At 42.5% G+C, this 21,005-nt stretch overlaps 1 protein-coding gene and 2 long non-coding RNA genes across 11 annotated transcripts in view; 2 read left to right on the top strand and 1 right to left on the bottom strand.

Moving 5' to 3' along the window:
- LOC118396217 (cadherin EGF LAG seven-pass G-type receptor 1-like) overlaps positions 1-21,005 on the top strand; it is an 80,314-nt gene that overhangs the window by 8,540 nt on the left and 50,769 nt on the right. The gene's annotated exons all lie outside the window — the stretch shown is intronic.
- On the bottom strand, positions 1,519-4,065 carry LOC127908194 (uncharacterized). Of its 8 annotated transcripts, XR_008066271.1 has the most exons (6): positions 3,677-4,065; positions 3,058-3,462; positions 2,761-2,976; positions 2,275-2,679; positions 2,032-2,112; positions 1,519-1,950 (listed from the first exon to the last, which is right to left on the bottom strand). It is a non-coding gene; the product is annotated as an uncharacterized LOC127908194 (long non-coding RNA). The 8 variants fall into 8 exon arrangements; XR_008066265.1 differs by having other exon boundaries at positions 1,519-2,112; XR_008066267.1 differs by having other exon boundaries at positions 1,519-2,112; positions 2,842-2,976.
- Positions 4,077-8,628, top strand: LOC127908195 (uncharacterized). Its single transcript, XR_008066273.1, has 4 exons — positions 4,077-4,365; positions 4,469-4,531; positions 4,648-4,751; positions 8,421-8,628. It is a non-coding gene; the product is annotated as an uncharacterized LOC127908195 (long non-coding RNA).

Raw genomic sequence — 21,005 nt, 5'->3', positions numbered from 1 at the left:
GTGGGGCTAAGGCTTAAGAAGGTGTGAACGATGCTGAATGGATGTAGAAAAATGAAAGCTCTCTAGTTTTCTAGGTTTACCAAAACATTCAAGGGAAATTTTATCAATTTTCAAAGCAGAATTACTTTCCCATTGTTCCTCAACTGTAGTGTATGATATACCATTTTCTAGCTCGGAGTTTCTACTTTTATCCAATGTAAAAAACACAATTTCAAGTTTTGCTACATAAGATCGAGCTGGTCGGTCAAATATGGCAAAATTGTTTCCTACTAATTATTTGCCAACTTTAGCATGTCAACATATTTCCATGCCACTCTAAATTAGTGTCATTTAGACAACAGTCACATTAGCCTCTGAAGTGCAACCCATGTTATGGGCACACATAAATATTGGATGCAACTATGGTGGTACCATCTAACTTATGTATGTACTAACTAGCAGTAACAAACCAACCCAGGGCCATAGCAAAACATATGACAGTTGGTTGCATACTGTAACAGTGTCACCGGCCTTAATCTAATCTGGGTACCAGACTGATCCCCTGGTCATGAACAGATGCCGGGACCTTCCAGAAGGAGTAAAGGTGGGTATCATATAGTGCTGAGCGATTAGTTCTTTTTGAGGTCATTTCGGTTTGATTATAAATAAAAATGCTTTATCATGAACTGTTGACATGAAATGCACTATGCATTATGTGGGTTGAAAGCTGTAACAAGACAGAATAAAACCATTAATAAATGTCCCATGATGGTAGTGACTGCCCATTACTGCAAATCACTTATTAACCATAATTTATTCATATTGCACATTACTTAAATATTTGTTTAATTTGATGACTTTATCATTTCATTCCAAGTCATCATATCATATCTATAGAGCTGCTCCCTATGCCATCTGACAAAATCACAATTTTAGTAGCTCTTCAAAGTCAATAAGGCATACTTCTATGACTGCTGAAAACCAACTATCAATCACTTGGATCATGTGATTCAGGTAGACATACTTTGCGAATAGAACTGCTTTCTATCCCTCTTGATTGCACATTCTCTGTTCTGTCAATTTCTGTGGGTCTCAGTGCTCCACACAGACCAGTCAAGTAGGTGGGCACGCAATAGATTATCGTCATTGTAGTTAATTACCACGTTTTCTGCGCTAAACTATGTAGAATATTGGCCTGTTGAAAACTACAACTCCGTTAATTGCTCAGCACTAGTATCATAACATGTCCAGCAATGTGATTCAAATGGTTTAGCAATCTCCAAAAATTATTTTATTCACTGTTCACTTGCTATTTTCGCAGCTTGTCAAACTTTAAAAAAAACTGTGTCATGTGACACAAGTACCCTTCTGACACCTCCGTTGTTGCCAGAGTCTCCCTCGATTGCTATGAAAAGGACACGCCATCATGAAGGCTCTGATAGTAACCCGAGTTACTGCCCTGATGACACAGATAGCTTCATCAACAACGACAGGTAAATGTGTGTTATGTGAAAAGTACTATTAAAAAAATATCTAGCTTGATAAACTAGTAAGCTAATTCCCCAGCCAAACAAATACAGCTAGTTTTCATTTTGGTTGCATGAGCAAAAAGCTTTGTCATTTCTTTAGAACAAAATGCAATTCGCCACTTGGCAGTCAATTATATCACCCTGTCACAGGCTCTCTCAGTCAACACCACCTCATAAGATTGCCTGCTGCAGTTGTTCGAGAGCTATCTAGTTTGCAGCCAAAAATGCAGCATCGAAAAGTCCAGCAAGTGGGCTGTCATCAGCATCATGCAGACATGACCTCGCTGTGAGCATTCCTATGAATGTTGGCAAGTATCCGGCCAGCAACATTCACCTGTCAGCAGCAACATGCAGACATGACCTCGCTGTGAGCATTCCTATGAATGTTGGCAAGTATCCGGCCAGCAACATTCAGCTGTCAGCAGCATCATGCAGACATGACCTCGCTGTGAGCATTCCTATGAATGTTGGCAAGTATCCGGCCAGCAACATTCAGCTGTCAGCAGCATCATGCAGACATGACCTCGCTGTGAGCATTCCTATGAATGTTGGCAAGTATCCGGCCAGCAACATTCACCTGTCAGCAGCAACATGCAGACATGACCTCGCTGTGAGAATTCCTATGAATGTTGGCAAGTATCCGGCCAGCAACATTCACCTGTCAGCAGCAACATGCAGACATGACCTCGCTGTGAGCATTCCTATGAATGTTGGCAAGTATCCGGCCAGCAACATTCACCTGTCATCAGCATCATGCAGACATGACCTCGCTGTGAGCATTCCTATGAATGTTGGCAAGTATCCGGCCAGCAACATTCACCTGTCATCAGCATCATGCAGACATGACCTCGCTGTGAGCATTCCTATGAATGTTGGCAAGTATCCGGCCAGCAACATTCACCTGTCAGCAGCAACATGCAGACATGACCTCGCTGTGAGCATTCCTATGAATGTTGGCAAGTATCCGGCCAGCAACATTCACCTGTCATCAGCATCATGCAGACATGACCTCGCTGTGAGCATTCCTATGAATGTTGGCAAGTATCCGGCCAGCAACATTCACCTGTCATCAGCATCATGCAGACATGACCTCGCTGTGAGCATTCCTATGAATGTTGGCAAGTATCCGGCCAGCAACATTCACCTGTCAGCAGCAACATGCAGACATGACCTCGCTGTGAGAATTCCTATGAATGTTGGCAAGTATCCGGCCAGCAACATTCACCTGTCATCAGCATCATGCAGACATGACCTCGCTGTGAGCATTCCTATGAATGTTGGCAAGTATCCGGCCAGCAACATTCACCTGTCATCAGCATCATGCAGACATGACCTCGCTGTGAGCATTCCTATGAATGTTGGCAAGTATCCGGCCAGCAACATTCACCTGTCATCAGCATCATGCAGACATGACCTCGCTGTGAGCATTCCTATGAATGTTGGCAAGTATCCGGCCAGCAACATTCACCTGTCATCAGCATCATGTAGACATGACCTCGCTGTGAGCATTCCTATGAATGTTGGCAAGTATCCGGCCAGCAACATTCACCTGTCAGCAGCAACATGCAGACATGACCTCGCTGTGAGCATTCCTATGAATGTTGGCAAGTATCCGGCCAGCAACATTCACCTGTCATCAGCATCATGCAGACATGACCTCGCTGTGAGCATTCCTATGAATGTTGGCAAGTATCCGGCCAGCAACATTCACCTGTCATCAGCATCATGCAGACATGACCTCGCTGTGAGCATTCCTATGAATGTTGGCAAGTATCCGGCCAGCAACATTCACCTGTCAGCAGCAACATGCAGACATGACCTCGCTGTGAGCATTCCTATGAATGTTGGCAAGTATCCGGCCAGCAACATTCACCTGTCATCAGCATCATGCAGACATGACCTCGCTGTGAGCATTCCTATGAATGTTGGCAAGTATCCGGCCAGCAACATTCACCTGTCATCAGCATCATGCAGACATGACTCGCTGTGAGCATTCATGAATGTTGGCACAAATGCAGCAACATTCAACCTGTCATCAGCATCATGCAGACATGACCTGATGTGAGCATTCCTGATAATGTTGGCAAATCCGGAGCAACATTCACCTGTCATCAGCATCATGCAGACATGACCTCGCTGTGAGCATTCCTATGAATGCTTATTTTCACCTGTCATCAGCATCATGCAGACATGACCTCGCTGTGAGCATTCCTATGAATGTTGGCAAGTATCCGGCCAGCAACATTCAGCTGTCAGCAGCAACAGCTTTCACAGGCTCATCATTTGTACAAATGCAGAAGGTAACCCACCTCATTACATTGATACGTTTGATAACCCAAATGGGAAACATAATTTATTGAAACTGACGTTATTTGTTGCTTATTTTCTACTTAGATGCATATAATGTCCAGAGCATAACCGAGTGGAACCAACTTGATTGCTGTGTTCACCATTCTATTTCACTTGACATTTTATGATAACTGAAGTGAAATAGAAAGGTGTGTGTGTGTGTGTGTGTGTGTGTGTGTGTGTGTGTGTGTGTGTGTGTGTGTGTGTGTGTGTGACCGAACAATATCTTTGATGAGGGGCCAGGGACTGATCTACGCTGCCATGCCCATCAATGGGGTGCTGGCAAAGACCTCACCCCAGCCTCACATCTTGCCTGCTCACCAACAGGCGTCGATATGGAGAACAGACTTCACCGTAGTATATATTTGTGTGTCAGATATCACCTATCCCTAACTCACATAGGTAATAGAACAGTGACTGTGCGTGTGTTCACAGATGCATGAGATGCAGAGATATCTGGCGCTCAACACAACCACTCAACACAACCACTCAACACATCCACAATAAGGTGATCACTAATAATACAATACAGCACAAATGTCTAGTAATAGCAACACCCTTTTCACTCCATGTGCCACTGAACTCTGCCTCAATTCTGCCTATTTCTACAGATGGACTGGAGATGCTTTTGCCAGACGGCAGCCTCAGGCGTTTGATCGGGAGCCCATCATTGGGTAGGTTTGATCTGACCTGTTCGAACTTCAACATATTACCTGTTTGTATGTCAGATATCACCTATCCGAACTGCCATTGGTCATAGAACAGTGACTATGTGTGTATGTGTTCCCAGAAACATGTATGGAGCCAGCACATGGAGACTTGCAAGATGATGTGATTGAAGTCCAGACTGACAGACGGGCTTGTTACTGATGTCTCTGAATGAAGAGAGATTTGGTATAAATGTTTTACTAGACACAACTTGTACTTGTATTGTCTTTTTTCAAGTTTTTTATTGAATTGAATGGTATCAGTCAATATGGGGAGGTAGAAACCCTGTGTATTCTGCACCAGGATCAGGTATCAGTCAATATGGGGAGGTAGAAACCCTGTGTATTCTGCACCAGGATCAGGTATCAGTCAATATGGGGAGGGAGAAACCCTGTGTATTCTGCACCAGGATCAGGTATCAGTCAATATGGGGAGGGAGAAACCCTGTGTATTCTGCACCAGGATCAGGCAACTCCTGTTGTATACAGGACACCACACAGGAAGGTATGACCACTCTTGACATGTTTGCCAAGGTAGCCCCATTACCACTAGACCGTATCCGTATCGGCTGGGAATGACAATGAAAGAGGAAAGATTGTTATATTAGTAGAACACTGCTTCTGTGGTATTATGGAAAGGGTTGGTTATTCTACATGGGCCTGTTTCTACATTTGAAAGTTATTAAAAACCCTGTAAAAACAACACATTTCCCTGCACCTATTTGGTGCATGTGACAATAAAACAAGGGCACACCCAATTAACACCCACATCAAACCACACCCCTCAGCCAACTCACATTTGGCTTCCGTAATGGCTGCCAGTGTTTCTTGTGGAGCCAAAAAGGAAAAAAAGAGACCAAATCAGCGGGTGCAGTTCCTCTTTAAAAGCAGCGTAAACAAGTAATAGCAATGTAGAGAAAATCTTGTGAACTCTTTTCAGCTAACCAGACGTCCCTTTGAGGCCTACATTGTAGGCATGCTCCCTACACACTCTGGCTTCCATCTTGGTTATGAAACAATGATTGATTTGGGCTATGTTACAGGAAGAAATGTGCGTAATTTATGATTCCTAGCGCATCTCATATGCACTCCAGTCTAAGATCAGAGCATGCTGCAACTCGTCCACTCTTGGGTTAATTTGAGTGTCTGGACAGAGTATCAGCCCTCACACACACGTGTGCCTTTCTTTTTTCTTTCTCACAAACATGCATAATCACCATCTTTCCCTTTCATCAGAGATCTCTTTCTCCATTAGTGCAAGTCCTGCTACTACTATATAGAAACAAACAATTCTGTCCTCTTTTTGCTCATGTACTCTGTTCTCTTCCAAAAATGTGGGCTTAGTTATCTTGAATCTGTGGGCATTGCTTCTCTAACCATGAGAATTGGATTAGCCGTCCATGCCTAGCCTAGAATACTTGGCAGGTCTTCGTGTCTGGGTTCACTGGACCTCTCTCTATTAGACCCAATGCCCCCCCCAATTCAATTTGGGGAAATTACCAACTGCATGCTCTGCTGCTTAGGACATGGTCCTAAAGCAAATCAATGGCCTTCATTTCTAAAAGTGAGTTTGACAGCGATGTGGTATTTTGTGAACCAGACAAATGTATTTGTCCAGAGTTTGTTTTGCGGACTGAGACAAACCTCACACAACCTCATGTTGACTTTTAAACTAATTGGTGATTATGTTTTGTCCTGCGATGTGATTTGAGAAAGGGAGCGTTGCGATTGTAGGACCTTAAGCAAGGAAAACATCAAGGGTTCTTGCAGTGGCTCTGAGTACTCATTAAAACAAAATGTGGTTACTGAACTGTTTTCAGCTTGCTGTGGAGTTTCATAACATAGCCTTGTGGATGCAAGTAGGGACTTATTAAACTCAGACTGGGTTGTGCTAATTTTGTCCACTCTACAAAAGGTGTTATTGGACGTTAGAATGTTACCTCAGGTGAAATCTTGAGAAGGTCGCTGTCAGCTACCCATTTATCCTCTGACTTCACACTGAGTGGCAAAGGAAATGTGCCATAGAGAATGAACAATCATGACTTTGTCACTGTTGAAACATTTGTTTACAGTGGAGATTTAAGATTGCCTTGATCTTTTTTGACAATCCCTGAAGTGAGCCAATGACGAAAAGCAGGTAATTGCATATTCGCACAATTTGTCATGCGCTCGCTGTAATGTGAACAATGGTGGTGTACATGTACTAGCCAACAAAAGCATGTCTGTTTGGAATGTACAGATGTCACCACAGAGGTTAACTCATTTTGTGGGTGTCATTATGCTGTATATCATTCTATGTTGGAATTGGTTTCATGTGATGTTGGCGACCCAGCGCTTCGGTTATATTTTATTCTCACTGGGATCATTAGCCTCAGTAGAGAACAGTGTCTCCATGTCTTGTTTTGTATGCATATCCTGCCTGCAAACTACATTTCCGGGTCACCTAAATCCAAACAGTGTAATTATTATTATACATTTTTTGGGGGATGGAAGAATGATTAAAGTGAAAACTAAAACAACTCAGATATAAATGTAGAAAACATAATGGACCTGTACACTGAGTGTACAAAATATGTGCTCTATGATCCCTTATTGATGTTACTTGTTAAATCCATTTCAAACCAGTGTAGATGAAGGGGAGGAGACAGGTTAAAGAAGGATTTTTAATCCTTGAGACAACTGAGACAGGGATTGTGTGTGTGTGTGCCATTCAGAAGATGAATGGGCAAGACAAAATATTTAAGTGCCTTTGAAAGGAGTATGGTAGTTGGTGATAGGCACACCAGTTTGTGTCAAAAACTTCAACGCTGCTTGGTTTTTCACGCACAACCGTTTCCCGTGTGTATCAAGAATGGTCCACCACCCAAAGGACATCCAGCCAACTTGACACAACCGTGGGAAGCATTGGAGTCGACATGGGCCAGCATCCCTGTGGAACGATTTTGACACCTTGTAGAGTCCATGCCCCAACGAATTGAGGCTGTTCTGAGGGCAAAAGGGATGCAACTCAATATTATTAAGGTGTTCTTAATTTTTTGACACTCAGTGTATATTTCTTAATAATATAATCTTTAAGAACTAACAATCACCAAAATAAAAGCTAGACTGGAAGAATTGAAATTTCCAAAAACAATGAATTAAGCAGTTTTCATATATTTGTCTGACACAAGTAGAGACTCATGGTAGCTCATACACTGCAGATGAGGAACAATGGGAAAGTGATTCTGCTTTGAAAGTGAATACACTTGTAACCCCACTTTTGAGAAAATGTGACTTGAATGTTTTGGTACGCCTACTGGAGAGCTCTTCTTTGTCTACACCCATTGAGCTTTGTTCACACCCTCTTAATTAAGCCTTAGCCCCTTTAAAGATTCACATGAGGCCATGTGCGAAACAACCAAAGATTAGAAAACTAAATGTTGGTTTATACATCCATCTAAAAATAGCATAACTGGTGTATTTTAACACCAACCAACCCATCTGTTTAAAAATTAATTTAGGGCCTCCCGTGTGGTGCAGCGGTCACTACAGATCCTGGTTCGATTCCAGGCTGTGTCGCAGCGATGGGACGATGGGACAAGACTGTAACTACCAATTTTATACCATTAAATTTGGAAGAAAAAGAGGTTTAAAAAATCTAAGAAATAATGTCAATCTAGCAAACCAGGCAACTAAAAGCAACGTTCTAAACAATGTTTTGGTTAGTTTCTAGCTTGTTAGCTAACGTTATGTTAGATGGCTCGCCAGTTCAAATAATGACCATATCATGCAAAGTTTTGAAACATATAATATCTGAAAATGTAACTAGCTAGATACACTCTCTTACTGTCACGTGTGCTCCCTCTCCGGCCTCTAGGTCACCAGGCTGCTCGTTATGGCATACACCTGTCACCATCGTTACGCGCATTATGACACTCACCTGGACTCCATCACCTCCTTCCCCAGGCATTATTGTTTCTGTTTCATGTCTGTGTGCTGTTCAAGTTTCTTGTTTTGTATTATGTTTAGTTTATTTATTAAAACACTGACTCCTTGAACTTGCTTCCTGACTCTCAGTGCACATCTTTAAACTACAGTCATGGCCAAAAGTTTTGAGAATGACACAAATATGAATTTTTCACAAAGTCTGCTGCCTCAGTTTGTATGATGGCAATTTGCATATACTCCAGAATGTTATGAAGAGTGATCAAATGAATTGCAATTAATTGCAAAGTCCCTCTTTGCCATGCAAATGAACTGAATCCCCCCCGAAACATTTCCACTGCATTTCAGCCCTGCCACAAAAGGACCAGCTGACATCATGTCAGTGTTTCTCTCGTTAACACAGGTGTGAGTGTTGACGAGGTCAAGGCTGGAGATCACTCTGTCATGCTGATTGAGTTCGAATAACAGACTGGAAGCTTCAAAAGAGGGTGGTGCTTGGAATCATTGTTCTTCCTCTGTCAACCATGTTTACCTGCAAGGAAACATGTGCCGTGATCATTGCTTTTGCACAAAAGGGCTTCACAGGCAAGGATATTGCTGCCAGTAAGATTGCACCTAAATCAACCATTTTCCGGATCATCCAGAACTTCAAAGAGAGCTGTTCAATTGTTGTGAAGAAGGCTTCAGGGTGCCCAAGAAAGTTCAGCAAGCGCCAGGACCGTCTCCTAAAGTTGATTCAGCTGCGGGATCGGGGCACCAACAGTACAGAGCTTGCATAGGAATGGCAGCAGGCAGGTGTGAGTGCATCTGCACGCACAGTGAGGCGAAGACTTTTGGAGGATGGCCTGGTGTCAAGAAGGGCAGCAAAGAAGCCACTTCTATCCAGGAAAAACATCAGGGACAGACTGATATTCTGCAAAAGGTACAGGGATTGGACTGCTGAGGACTGGGGTAAAGTAATTTTCTCTGATGAATCCCCTTTCTGCTTGTTTGGGGCATCCGGGAAAAAGCTGAGCGATACCATCAGTACTGTGTAATACCAACAGTAAAGCATCCTGAGACCATTCATGTGTGGGGTTGCTTCTCAGACAATTTTGCCTAAGAACACAGCCATGAATAAAGAATGGTACCAACACATCCTCCGAGAGCAACTTCTCCCAACTATTCAGGAACAGTTTGGTGACAAACATTTTATTTTACCTTTATTTAACCAGGCAAGTCAGTTAAGAACAAATTCTTATTTTCAATGACGGCCTAGGAACAGTGGGTTAACTGCCTGTTCAGGGGCAGAACAACAGATTTGTACCTTGTCAGCTCGGGGGTTTGAACTCGCAACCTTCCGGTTACTAGTTCAACGCTCTAACCACTAGGCTACTCTGCCGCCCCATTGCCTTTTACAGCATGATGGAGCACCTTGCCATAAGGCAAAAGTGCTAACTAATTGGCTCGGGGAACAAAACATTGATATTTTGGGTCCATGGCCAGGAAACTCCCGAGACCTTAATCCCATTGAGAACTTGTGGTCAATCCTCAAGAGGCGGGTGGACCAACAAAACCCCACAAATTCTGACAAACTCCAAGCATTGATTATGGAAGAATGGGCTGCCATCAGTCAGGATGTGGCCCAGAAGTTAATTGACAGCATGCCAGGGCGGATTGCAGAGGTCTTGAAAAAAAAGGGACAACACCGCAAATATTGACTCTTTGCATCAACTTCATGTAAATGTCATTAAAAGCCTTTGACACTTTTGAAATGCTTGTAATTGTACGTCCGTATTCCATAGTAACATCTGACAAAAATATCTAAAGACACTGAAGCAGAAAATGTTGTGGAAATTAATGTGTGTCATTCTCAAAACTTTTGGCCACGACTGTACATTGATAAACGCTTCTCCCTCTCTGTCACTGATGGCATACATGGTTGCACTTAGTTTAAAGATGTAATCCAGAGGCTATCCAGAGCTATCATACTGCGCTTCCACTGGGCATTCCATTGATTTCATAAGTCGGTAACTTCTTCATAACTTCATAACTTCTTTGTTGCAGTTCTTCGTGATATCTTTAAAAATCTGCGTTAGGATTACCTATACATACTGACCAGCTCATGTTAAAGACAGAAGCATGCTACATGGCAGAACAATCCGAACTCATCTCTCGGCATGTCCAGCCCATCCAATCCATTATCTCAGCCAATCATGCGTAGCGGGACAGTTCCAGTCTTTTTCCGTGACTAAACCAACTATGCTCAGAATTTAACAATTGTATTTGTATTTACAGGTGGCATACATGTTTGTTATTAAGGCACATGAAAGTTCACATGTTCCAGAAGGCATTTCTGCCAAAAAAAAGGCCTTCTGATAAAACATTTATGATGAAGTAAATTTGCCTCTCATGTAAAGTAGTGACGAGTGACATAGGCCTAGTTTCCTGAAACTACTCACAAATGTGTAGAATTGCAAGAAATTTGCTTTAAACAGCAACAAACCAAAAAAAAAAATTCCATGGAGAAATGTGTAGAATTGCAGAAATTTGGCTTAATTAAAAATTCCCCCAAAATTATACAATGCCAAGATGAGGGAGTCTCAAATGTAGCTGCGCCAACGACTGGCGGCTGCTACGTCAACCACCTAAGACCCTTTTTGATCCAGAAAAAACCCCGGGACTGTAGGCCTATATCATCAAGCATAGACTACATTACACATCTACAAGCACAACTTATACATGACATATTGGCTTAAGCTTTAATGAGTATGTGAATAAGAGACTCAGTCACATACTCAGAACTAACTGGACTTGTTTAATGTGAAATGTATTGTATTCAGAGCATTCAGATTTCAAAGATTGCTTGTTGTAGCTATAATGACATGTTTATGATTCATTTTATATGTGTAATGTATGACTTATGATATACATAGTTACCGATTAAAGATACATGTGAACTTGACCACTGGCTCAATCCTGATGGCGCCGGAGAAGATAGCTGCCGTTTTATGGGCTCCTAACCAATTGTGCTATTGGGTGTGATTTTTTTGCGTTATTTGTCACTTGTAAAGTACATAATATTTCTGCCGCCGTCTCTTATGACTGTAAAAGAGCTTCAGTGATTACTCACCTCGTACTGGACGAATAGTTTTTCTTTCGAGTCGGACCCTCAATGATTTACTTCAGACACCTGACAAGAAACAAATCCCCGTCATTCGCATAAAGAAGAGATGGAGATATCGGGGACATAGGTCAGGGTGCCTTGTAAGGATCCGACTGCGAGCGAGTAATCCCCCTCTACCAAATCAAATGTATTTATATAGCCCTTCTTACATCAGCTGATATCTCAAAGTGCTGTACAGAAACCCAGCCTAAAACCCCAAACAGGAAGCATTGCAGGTGTAGAAGCACGGTGGCTAGGAAAAACTCCCTATAAAGGCCAAAACCTAGGAAGAAACCTAGAGAGGAACCAGGCTATGAGGGGTGGCCAGTCCTCTTCTGACTGTGCCGGGTGGAGATTATAACAGAACATGGCCAAGATGTTCAAATGTTCATAAATGACCAGCATGGTCGAATAATAATAATCACAGTAGTTGTCGAGGGTGCAACAAGTCAGCACCTCAGGAATAAATGTGAGTTGGCTTTTCATAACCGATCATTAAGAGTATCTCTACCGCTCCTGCTGTCTCTAGAGAGTTGAAAACAGCACGTCCGGTGAACAGGTCAGGGTTCCATAGCCGCATGCAGAACAGTTGAAACTGGAGCAGCAGCACGGCCAGGTGGACTGGGGACAGCAAGGAGTTAACATGCCAGGTAGCCATGAGGCATGGTCCTAGGGCTCAGGTCCCCTGAGAGAGAGAAAGAAAGAGAGAATTAGAGAGAGCATACTTACATTCACACAGGACACTGGATAAGACAGGAGAAGTACTCCAGATATAACAGACTGACCCTAGCCCCCCGACACATAAGATACTGCAGCATAAATACTGGAGGCTGAGACAGGAGGGGTCAGGAGACACTGTGGCCCCATACCATCAGCCAACGTGCAATCATTGGATAACAAAATGCATGAACTCTGATCAAAACTATCCTACCAACTGGACATTAAAATCTGTAATATCTTATGTTTCACCGAAATCTAATATTAAGGAGGTCTCAAGGTTTTGCTCACCCGAGGTAAAGGATCTCATGAGAAGCTGGAGACCAAACTATTTACCATCTACATTTTTCATAGCTGTCTATTTACCATCCCAAGACCGCATCGAGCTGTATAAGGCCATAAGCAAACAAGAAAATGCTCATCCAAGGGTGGCACTCCTAGTGGCCGAGGGCTTTAATGAAGGGAAACTTAAATCCGTTTTACCAATTTTTTCCCAGCATGTTAAATGTGCAACCAGAGGGACAAAAAACTTTATACCACCTTTAATCCACACACAGACACATACAAACCTCTCCCTCGTCCTCCATTTTTCCAATCTGACCATAACTCTATCCTGTTGATTCCCGCTTACAAGAAAAACTAAAGCAAGAAGTACCAGTGACTCGCTCAATAAGGAAGTGGTCAGATGATGCAGATGCGAAGCTACAGGACTGTTTTGCTAGCACAGACTGGAATATATTCCCGGGATTCTTCCGATGGCATTGTAGAGTATACCACCTCAGTCACTGGCTTCATCGATAAGTTAATCGATGACGTCGTCCCCACAGTGACCGTAAGTACATACTCCAACCAGAAGCCATGGATTACAGGCAACATCCACACTGAACTAAAAATGGTAGAGCTTCCGCTTTCAAGGAGCGGGACTCTAACTGGGACGCTTATAAGAAATCCCGCTATGCCTTCCGACGAACCAAAAAACAAGCAAAGCGTCATTACAGGACCTGCTTAAATGACTACCGACCCGTTTCACTGACGCCTGTAGCCATGAAGTGCTTTGAAAGGCTAGTCATGGCTCACATTAACACCATTAGCCCAGAAACCCTAGAACCACTCCAATTTGCATACCGCCCCAACAGATGCACAGATGATGCAATCTCTATTGCACTTCACACTGCCCTTTCCTACCTGGACAAAAGGAACACCTATGTGAGAATGCTGTTCATTGACTACAGCTCAGCATTCAACACCATATTGCACCCAAAGCTCATCACTAAGCTATGGACAAAGGAGATGATTGTGGACTATAGAAAATGGAGGACCGAGCACGCCCCCATGCTCATAGACGGGGCTGTAGTGGAGCAGGTTGAGAGCTTCAAATTCCTTGGTGTCCACATCACCAACAAACTATCATGGTCCAAACACACCAAGACAGTCATGAAGAGGGCATGACAATGCCTATTCCTCCTCAGGAGACTGAAAAGATTTGGCATGGGTCCTCAGATACTCAAAAAGCTCAACAGTGGCACCATCGAGAGCATCCTGACTGGCTGCATCAAAACCAAATCAAATCAATTGTTATTTGTCACGTGCGCCGAATGCAACAAGTGTAGTAGGTACGGCCCAGTACATTAGTCCAGGCCAAGCTTCCTGCCATCCAGGACCTCTATACCAGACGGTGTAAGTGGAAGGCCCTAAAAATTGTAATAGACTCCAGCCAGCCTAGTCATAGACTGTTTTCTCTGCTACCGCACGGAACGCGGTCCTGGAGTGCCACGTCTAGGTCCAGCTTCTACCCCCAAGCCATAAGACTCTTGAACAGCTAATCAAATGTCTACCTGGACTATTTTCATTGTCCCCACCCCCCATTTTAACGCTGCTGCTACTCTCTGTTTACTACCCATGCATAGTCACTTCACCTCTACCTACATGTACATATTATCTAAATTACCTAAACTAACCGGTGCCCCCGCACATTGACTCTGTACTGTACCCCCTGTATATAGCCTCACTGCTGTTATTTTATTGTTGCACCTTAATTATTAGTTATTTTCTATTTGTCTTATTTTATTTTAAAAATACATGCTTGTTTTTTATTATTTTTTTACTTCAGTTTATTTTCGTAAATACTTTAACACTTTTTTTCTTAAACTGCATCGTTGGTTAAGGGCACATGTGACAAATATTTGTATTTTATTTGCATGCCAAAACATTCAGTCACATATTTTCCACACATGCTTACTTAATTTACAGCTATCTGGATGAGTTGTGTCACAAACATACTCAGTACTCCCGTGTGGAGCAGTAGTCTAAGGCACTGCATCTCAGCGCAAGAGGCGTCACGACAATCCCTGGTTCGAAACAAGGCTGTATCACATCTGGCTGTGACCAGGGTAGGCCGTCATTGTAAATAAGAATTTGTTCTTAACTGACTTGCCTAGTTAAATAAAAGTTTGTGGTTTTGGTGTGTTCTCCCTTAACTTTGTTAGTCCCAACATGCCCTCTCAGTTAAGCATGGGGAGAGAGTGGCGTGGAGGGAATTCGCTATAATCAGATCTGCATTCCAATGGGGAGCCAAATAGTTCAATGTTTAACTTGATGTTATTGAACTATTCTGTCATTTTATAAAATAAGAGTTGGGTGTTGGATTGACAAAGCTTTTGGGACCATACTGTTTCAACCTAAGTTTAGTTCATATCAATTGAATTGCAGAAGGATATATATATATTGCACCTTTATTAAATGAAATATACATATGATTTAGAATATGCATGGAGGTATAAATATTTTTCTTACCATGTTCAACTTGTAAGCTATTCCCGGGTTGGAGTGATTTTACATGGTAAACGGTGAGGGCCAATGTAAGAGGCCGATGTGTCACTTCCTAACCACAAAAACTGTCATGATAATCCTCCAAAGCTTCCGCTAAGCCCACTAAATATTCTCAGATCACTTACAATTCAGGATTTTCCAAAGTTTTCTTTAAGGCATTCCTACTCCCTCGGGAAAAGGCCTACTTTATTTGAGCAAGTTTTAGTCAAATCATAGACTTTTATTGTAGTGAATGGTACTACGGGATAGCATCACACACTACAGCATGCCAGACTTAGCACAGGAAGGATGACATCATTGTGACTTCAAGTGCCTCAAGTGCTGACAGTTGGTGATTGGGGGAGAATCTCTGTTGCATTTCCAATGATTCGTTGCATCCTCTATTTTTAGGACGTGACACCTTATATTTATGGAGCTTTCTATGGCGAAACAACTTACAGACAACCTTTTTTTTTTACTGTAGTTAATGGCCCTTTTTAAACTATCTGGAATACCCCTGTGCAAGTATTGGTTAACCTGGCCGTCCCGCCTAAAGAAACTGTGGGGGAGGTTTCTATCTCCCACTAGACCAAAAGTGGTTCAACCTTGGAGAAAGGGGCAAAGGGGGAATTTGGAGGCTGTGAGGCTTTGGCAATTCATAGGGTGTCACTATAGCAACCCGGAAGCATTCTCACTCCTTGGGGCATTCTTAAGGAGGGGTGGGGGTTCTCAAACGGGTCCCTTTTTTGGGAGTTAAAGAGAGGGGGACTTCTCAGACCCTTTAGAAGCAGGGCATTGGGAGCTATTGTCCTTATGCAGATTTCTGTCATGCTCACACAAAGCAGTTTGTGGGACAGCAACTCGGAGGAAAGACAATCGCTGAAAGAAGGGATTTGTTTTTTTCCTCTTCGTGTCTGGGGCTCAGTCAGACCAGGATCAGACAGTGGGCCTGTCAAAACAGGTGTTTTATCTAACTACCTCACATTTTCTTGTATAGGCTAATTCACACTTGGCTTCAAAGTAAAAGTTCCACTTTTTTTGTGTGAGATGCTGAACAGCATTGATTTTGGGGTTTGCAGTTCTATTTTGTATTTGGATGGAGTTGGATGCTTTTTCAGATAGCTGCCAATTTGACAGTTACTTGACTGTGCTGACATTCTGTATTTGTTTTCACAGTTCATCACAAAACTGCAATTTATTGACAACATTGATTCAGAATTTATTACATAGGCATTGGTATCCTCTTTCAGTTGAGTTGCACCTATTGCTCCCCTTTTCCTCAGCTACCCATTTACCGAAGAGGGGCTTTATTTTCAAATCGAAAATGGATGCTGCGGGATACAAAAGGAATTGTTGAAATCTGAGACGTAAAGCATGAGTTCTATGAAGGTATTTCCTATGAGATTACACAAATACACTGTGGCCAGTAGGGCATCACCCACTGCTGGAGCTAAACTCTAATCTCTGAATTCCTCAAACAAAACATAATTGTGGGAAACAATTACAAAACATTTCAATTAAACATTTTGGTTGAGTATTTATGACATTCCACAGTAAATGACTGAATGTTATTTTACCTCAGAGATAGACAAGAGAAAAACAAAAATGCTGATGGTTAACACCCACTGACCTCTCAACGTTTTCAATTCCCTTTCAGTTGTGGAAATCCCCAAGCATTTTATTCAACTTTTGGCCATTTGTCATAATCATATGCCAAGTTATACAGTGTACATGCTAACCTAGTCATTTGTAGTAATATGTCTGGATTCTTGACATTTGGCAGAGTTAAACTGAAATTGGAAGACTGATGCACTGATGCAAATTTGAAATCCTTTCTCATTGATGCAAATTGAAATTGCATGTGGCTATTTGCAAGTCTGGATTAATGCTGGGGTTTACACGGGCTCAACGCCCTGGGCCCAAGCCAAATGCAGAGATAAAACATTTTGTAAGTAAAAAGATTGTATTTTCAGCTGTTTGAAGCTGGTGTACAAAACCGAAAGTTGAAGATGCAAAAACTAAACTTAACAACGGGAAGCCTAGAAATAGCGCACAGAGAACTTGATTTCAATGAGAATAACATATCTATAACTCACATTTCTATGTAAATTTGGTCAGGTTGCCCAAAAAGTTACATATTGCAGTTTTAAGTCTTATCACAAGCACATACAAGTAACTGCTAAAATAAAAGAAAACACCAACATAAAGAGTCTTAATAGGGTGTTGGGCCACCACGAGCCATCAGAACAGATCCAATACACCAATGAGTGGACCTAAACCATGCCAGGAAAATGCACCCCACACCATAACATATACAGGGCCTTCAGAAAGTATTCATACCCCTTTAATTATTCCACATTATGTTGAGTTACATACAGTCTGAATTCAAAATGGATTATATCTACATACAATACCGCATTATGGCGGATCTTTTTTTTCAGACATCTTTGCTAATTTAATAAAAATTAAAATCAGAAATATCTAATTTACATAAGTATTCACACCCCTGAGTCAATACATGTTGGAATCACCTTTGGCAAACATAGTTGTGAGTCTTTTTGGGTAAGTTTCTAAGAGCTTTTCACAGCTGGATTGTACAGTATTTGCACATTATTATTATTTAAATTCTTCAAGCTCTGACAGCCATTTTCAAGTCTTGCCATAGATTTTCAAGCTGAATTAAGTCAAAACTGTAACTAGGCCACTCAGGAACATTCAGTGTCATCTTGGTAAGCAACTCCAGTGTGTATTTGGCCTTGTGTTTTAGGTTATTCTCCTGCTGAAACTGAATTTGGCCTGTGCTTAGCTCTATTCGGTTTCTTTTTATCCCCCAAAAAATCCCTTCCCATGACAAGCATTCCCATAACATGATGCAGCCACCACCATGCTTAAAAAAAGTAAGCGTGGTACTCAGTGATGTGTTGTTGTAACGGTTTTCTTCATCTGAAGGAGAGGCGGACCAAAATGCAGCGTGGTGGTTATTCATGTTTTTAATAAAGACGACTATACATGAACAGACTAAACAAAACAAGAAAAGTGAAAACCTAAACAGTCCTATCTGGTGCAAACACAGAGACAGGAACAATCACCCACGAAACACTCAAAGAATATGGCTGCCTAAATATGGTTCCCAATCAGAGACAACGAAAATCACCTGCCTCTGATTAAGAACCGCCTCAGGCAACCATAGACTTTCTTAGACAACCCTACTCAGCCACAATCCCAATACCTACTAAAACCCCAATACAAAAACACAACATAAACCCATGTCACACCCTGGCCTGACCAAATAAATAAAGAAAACACAAGGCGTGACAGTTGTGTTGGATTTTCCCCAAACATAAAGCTTTGTATTACTTTCTTTGCCATATTTTTTGCAGTTTTACTTTAGTGCCTTGTTGCAAACAGGATGCATGTTTTTGAATATTTTTTATTCTGTACAGTCTTCCTTCTTTTCACTCTGTCATTTAGGTTAGTGTTGTGGAGTGACTACAATGTAGTTGATCCATCCTCCTATCACAACCATTAATCTCTAACTGTTTTGAAGTCACCATTGGCCTCATGGTGAAATCCCTGAGCAGTTTCCTTCCTCTGCGTCAACTGAGTTACAGTAGGAAGGACACATGTATCTCTGTTGTGACTGAGTGTATTGATACACCATCCAAAGTGTAATTAATAACTTTAACATGCTCAAAGGGATATTACATGTCTACGTATTTACCCATCTAGGTGCCCTTCTTTGCGAGGCATTGGAAAACCTCCCTGGTCTTTGTGGTTGGATCTGTGTTTGAATTTCACTGGTTGTCTGAGGGACCTTACAGATAAGTGTATGTGTGGGGTACAGAGATGAGGTAGTCATTCAAAAATCTATATTGCACACAGAGTGAGTACATGCAACTTATTTTGTGACTTGTTAAGCACATTTTTACTCCTGAACGTATTTACGCTTGCCATATCAGAGGGGTTGAATACTTATTTACTCAAGACATTTCAGCTTCTTTTTTTTTATTGCTACAAACATAATTCCACTTTGACATTAAGGGGTAATGTGTGTAGGCTGTAACACAACAACATGTGGAAAAAGTCAAGGGGTGTGAATCATTTCTGAAGGCACTGTACATTGTATCCGTCATTTACTCAAGTGTTTCCTGTATTTTGAGAGTTACCGGTATGCCTACAGTCCAGAAGGCCACAATTTGGCAAGCATGCTTGACAAATGTAGAGAACAATTTGTTGCGTTGTAGCCATAGACATGTCATCTGAAGGGATTGAAACCTCGTAATGTGGCAATTTGACTGTTAAATTCATGGGTACACTAGCAATGGCTCCCAGTCCGTTTTTGAAAGGAAACGGCCATCTATGGATTATATTTCTATGGTTTGTTGAGGCTGTCATTTTGCCTTTCGCAAATTCCTAAATACAGTCACGGGAAAAACGTACAGTTTGGAAAGCAAATGTAGTTTATCTAGGCTATTGCCACAACGAGTGCATCGGCCATCGCTGGTGAGTAGCCTATTCGCTCCATCTTCATCATTGGGTGAGACAGTGTGCCACTGGGAAGTGGTGCTGTACAGAAACCCAGCCTAAAACCCCAAACAGCAAGCAATGCAGGTGTAGAAGCACGGTGGCTAGGAAAAACTCCCTAGAAAGGCCAAAACCTAGGAAGAAACCTAGAAAGGATCCAGGCTATGTGGGGTGGCCAGTCCTCTTCTGGCTGTGCCGGGTGGAGATTATAACAGAACATGGCCAAGATGTTCAAATGTTCATAAATGACCAGCATGGTCCAATAATAATAAGGCAGAACAGTTGAAACTGGAGCAGCAGCACGGCCAGGTGGACTGGGGACAGCAAGGAGTCATCATGTCAGGTAATCCTGAGGCATGGTCCTCGGGCTCAGGTCCTCCGAGAGAGAGAAAGAAAGAGAGAAAGAGAGAATTAGAGAGAGCACACTTAAATTCACACAGGACACCGAATAGGACAGGAGAAGTACTCCAGATATAACAAACTGACCCTAGCCCCCCGACAAATATACTACTGCAGCATAAATACTGGAGGGTGAGACAGGAGGGGTCAGGAGACACTGTGGCCCCATCCGAGGACACCCCCGGACAGGGCCAAACAGGAAGGATATATCCCCACCCACTTTGCCAAAGCACAGCCCCCACACCATTAGAGGGATATCTTCAACCACCAATTTACCATCCTGAGACAAGGCCGAGTATAGCTCACAAAGATCTCCGCCACGGCACAACCCAAGGGGGGGCGCCAACCCAGACAGGAAGATCACATCAGTGACTCAACCCACTCAAGTGACGCACCCCTCCCAGGGACAGTATGAAAGAGCCCCAGTAAGCCAGTGACTCAGCCCCTGTAATAGGGTTAGAGGCAGAGAATCCCAGTGGAAAGAGGGGAACTGGCCAGGCAGAGACAGCAAGGGCGGTTCATTGCTCCAGAGCCTTTCCGTTCACCTCACAGCCTTTCCGTTCACCTTCACACTCCTGGGCCAGACTACATTCAATCATATGACCCACTGAAGAGATGAGTCTTCAGTAAAGACTTAAAGGTTGAGACCGAGTTTGCGTCTCTTACATGGGTAGGCAGACCATTCCATAAAAATGGAGCTCTATAGGAGAAAGCCCTGCCTCCAGCTGTTTGCTTAGAAATTCTAGGGACAATTATGAGGCCTGCGTCTTGTGACCGTAGCATACATGTAGGTATGTATGGTAGGACCAAATCAGACCTTGAAATCAGCCCTTGCCTTGACAGGAAGCCAGTGTAGGGAGGCTAGCACTGGAGTAATATGATCAAATGTTTTGGTTCTAGTCAGGATTCTAGCAGCCGTATTTA

The sequence above is a fragment of the Oncorhynchus keta genome, chromosome 17 (genome assembly GCF_023373465.1).
Source record: "Oncorhynchus keta strain PuntledgeMale-10-30-2019 chromosome 17, Oket_V2, whole genome shotgun sequence".
Taxonomy (NCBI): Eukaryota; Metazoa; Chordata; class Actinopteri; order Salmoniformes; family Salmonidae; genus Oncorhynchus; species Oncorhynchus keta.
The sequence above is the reverse complement of the archived record's forward strand: the minus strand, read 5'-3'. Positions and strand labels throughout refer to the sequence as shown.